Genomic DNA, 4,135 nt, shown 5'->3' with positions numbered 1-4,135 from the left:
GACATTAGAAAATCTTTAGCATACAAACTACGATCTTTGTGCTAGGCTTAGGATTGGGTCTTGTCCATCACATCATTCTTCTAATGATGTGATCCCGTTATCAACGACATCCAATGTCCATGGTCAGGAAACCGTAACCATCTGTTGATCAACGAGATAGTCAACTAGAGGCTTACTAGGGACATGGTGTTGTCTATGTACCCACACATGTATCTGAGTTTCCTATCAATACAATTATAGCATGGATAATAAACAATTATCATGAACAAAGAAATATAATAATAACTAATTTATTATTGCCTCTAGGGCATATTTCCAACAACCTTCTATGGTCATACACCCAAGGTTGATGGTTTATTGAATCTCGATCGTAGTGATACACATATTCATAATATTGATGCCAAAAGATGTAAAGTTGATAATGATAGTGCAACATATTTGTAGCACTACCGTTTAGGTCATATTGGTGTAAAGCGCATGAAGAAACTCCATGTTGATGGGCTTTTGGAATCACTTGATTATGAATCATTTGATACTTACGAACCGTGCCTTATGGGCAAGATGACTAAAACTCCATTCTTCGGAACATTGGAACAAGCTAATGACTTATTGGAAATAATACATACCGATGTATGCGGTCCGATGAGTGTTGAGGTTTGTGGAAGGTCTCATTATTTTCTGACCTTCACAGATGATTTGAGCATATATGGGTATATCTACTTAATGAAACACAAGTCTGAAACATTTGAAAAGTTCATAAAGAATTTCAGAGTGAAGTGGAGAATCATTGTAACAAGAAAATAAAGTTTCTACGATCTGATCGTGGAGGTCAATATTTGAGTTATGAGTTTGGCCTTCATTTAAAACAATATGGAATAGTTTCACAGCTCACGCCACCTGGAACACCACAGCGTAATGGTGTGTTCGAATGTCATAACCGCACTTTATTCGATATGGTGCGATCTATGCTGTCTCTTACCGATTTACCATTATCATTTTGGGATTATGCATTAGAAACAGCTGCATTCACATTAAACAGGGCACCGTCAAAAATCCATTGAGACGACAACGTATGAACTGTGGTTTGGCAACAAACCTAAGCTGTTGTTTCTTAAAGTTTGGGGCTGCGATGCTTATGTGAAAAAGCTTCAACCTAATAAGCTCGAGCCCAAATCAGAGAAATGTGTCTCCATAGGATACCCAAAAGAAACTGTTGGGTACACCTTATATCACAGATCCGAAGGCAAGATATTCGTTGCTAAGAGTGGATCCTTTCTAGAGAAGGAGTTTCTCTCAAAAGAAGTGAGTGGGAGGAAAGTAGAACTTCATGAGGTAATTGTACCTTCTCCCGAATTGGAAAGTAGTTCATCACAGAAATCAGTTCCAGTGATTCCTACAGCAACTAGTGAAGAGCTAATGATGATGATCATGAAACTTCAGATCAAGTTACTACCGAACCAGGTCAACCAGAGTACGGTCTGCACTAGGGTGGTACGGTAATCCTATTCTAGAAGTCATGTTACTAGACCATGATGAACCTACGAACTATGAGGAAGCGATGATGATCTCAGATTCCACGAAATGGCTTGAGGCCATGAAATCTGAGATGGGATCCATGTATGAGAACAAAGTGTGGACTTTAGTGGACTTTCCTGATGATCGGTAAGCAATAGAAAATAAATGGATCTTCAATAGGAAGACGAACGCTAATGGTAGTGTTACTATCTACAAAGCTCGACTAGTTGCAAAAGGGTTTTCGACAAGTTCAATATGTTGACTACAATGATATTTTCTCAACCGTAGCGATGCTTACGTCCGTCCGAATCATGTTAGCAATTGCCATATTTTATGAAATCTGGCAAGTGGATGTCAAAACTGCATTCCTTAAATGGATATCTCTGAGGAGAGTTTTATACGATGCAACTAGAAGGTTTTGTCAATCCTAAAGGCGCTAATGAAGTGTGCGCCAGCGATTCATCTCTGGACTGGTGCAAGCATCTCGGAGTTGGAATATACACTTTCATGAATTGATCAAAGCATATAGTTTTATACAGACTTGCGGTGAAGCCTATATTTACAAGAAAGTGAGTGGGAGCACTACAGCCTTTCAGATAAGTATATGTGAATGACATATTGTTGATCAGAAATAATGTAGAATTTTCTAGAAGCATAAATGAGAGTTTGAAAGGATATTTTCAAAGAAAGACCTCGGTGAAGCTGCTTACATATTGGGCATCAAGATCTATAGGGATAGATCAAGATGCTTGACAAGATTTTTCAATGAGTACATACCTTGACAAGATTTTGAAAAAGTTCAAAATGGATCAGTCAAAGAAGGAGTTCTTGCCTGTAGTACAAGGTGTAAAGTTGAGTAAGACTCAAAGCCCGACCACGGCAGAAGATAGTAAGAGAATGAAAGTCATTCCCTATGCCTCAGTCATAGATTCTGTAAAGTATGCTATGCTATGTACCAGACCACTTGTGTGCCTTGCTATGAGTTTGGCAAGGCGGTACGATAGTGATCCCAGAGTGGATCACTATATAGCAGTCAAAGTTATACTTAGTTACCTAAGAGGACTAAGGAAGTATTTCTCAGTTATCGAGTTGATAAAGGGTTCGTCGTAAAGAGTTACGTTGATGTAAGCTTTACACCAATCCAGATAACTCTGAGTCTCAATCTGGATACATATTGAAAGTGGGAGCAATTAGCTAGAGTAGCTCCATGCAGAGCATTATAGACATAGAAAATTTGCAAAATACATACAGCTCTGAATTTAGCAGACCCGTTGACTAAACTTCTCTCACAAGCAAAACATGATCACACCTTTGTACTCTTTGGGTGTTAATCACATAGCGATGTGAAGTATATTATTGACTCTAGTAAACCATTTGGTTATTGGTCACATGGCCATGTGAACTATGGGTGTTAATCCCATACAGATGTGAACTAATTGTGTTAAATCACATGGCGATGTGAACTAGATTATTAACTCTTGTGCAAGTGGGAGACTGAAGGAAATATGCCCTAGAGGCAATAATAAAGTTGTTACTTGTATTTCCTTATATCGTGATAAATATTTATTATTCATGCTAGAGTTGTATTAACCGAAAACTTAGTACATGTGTGAATACATAGACAAAACAAAGTGTCCCTAGTAGGCCTCTACTTGACTAGCTCGTTAATCAAAGATGGTTATGTTTCCTAACCATAGACATGTGTTGTAATTGGATGAACGGGATCACATCATTGGGAGAATGATGTGATGGACAAGACCCATCGGTTAGCTTAGTATTATGATCGTTACAGTTTCATTGCTATTGCTTTCTTCATGACTTATACATGTTCCTCAGACTATGAGATTATGCAACTCCCGAACACCGGAGGAACACCTTGTGTGCTATCAAATGTCACAACGTAACTGGGTGATTATAAAGATGCTCTACAGGTGTCTCCTAAGGTGTTTTTTGGGTTGGCATATATCGAGATTAGGATTTGTCACTCAGTGTATCGGAGAGGTATCTCTGGGCCCTCTCGGTAATGCTCATCACTATAAGCCTTGCAAGCAATTTGACTAATGGTTAGTTGTGGTATGAAGCATTATGGAATGAGTAAAGCGACTTGCTGGTAACGAGATTGAACTAGGTATGATGATACCGATGATCAAATCTCGAACAAGTAACATGCCGATGACAAAGGGAACAATGTATGTTATTATGCGGTTTGACTGATAAAGATCTTCGTAGAATATGTAGGAGCCAATATGAGAATCTAGGTTCCGCTATTGGTTATTGATCAGAGATGTGTCTCGATCATGTCTACATAGTTCTTGAACCCGTAGGGTCCGCACGCTTAATGTTCGATGATGATTTGTATTAAGAGTTATGTGTTTTTGATGACCAAAGTTTGTTCGGAGTCCTAGATGAGATCACGTACATGACAAGGAGTCTCGAAATGGTCGAGACATAAAGATTGATATATTGGAAGGCTATGGTCGGACACCGGAAAGGTTTCAGAAGAGTTCGGACATTTTTGGGAGTGCCAGGAGGTACCAGAACCCCCTGGGAGAAGTAGTGGGCCTTAATGGGCTTTAGTGGAAAGGAGAGGAGGGACGCAGGGTGGTCGCCCCCCCCCCCC

The sequence above is a fragment of the Triticum dicoccoides genome, chromosome 2B (genome assembly GCF_002162155.2).
Source record: "Triticum dicoccoides isolate Atlit2015 ecotype Zavitan chromosome 2B, WEW_v2.0, whole genome shotgun sequence".
NCBI classification, from domain to species: domain Eukaryota; kingdom Viridiplantae; phylum Streptophyta; class Magnoliopsida; order Poales; family Poaceae; genus Triticum; species Triticum dicoccoides.
The sequence above is the reverse complement of the archived record's forward strand: the minus strand, read 5'-3'. Positions refer to the sequence as shown.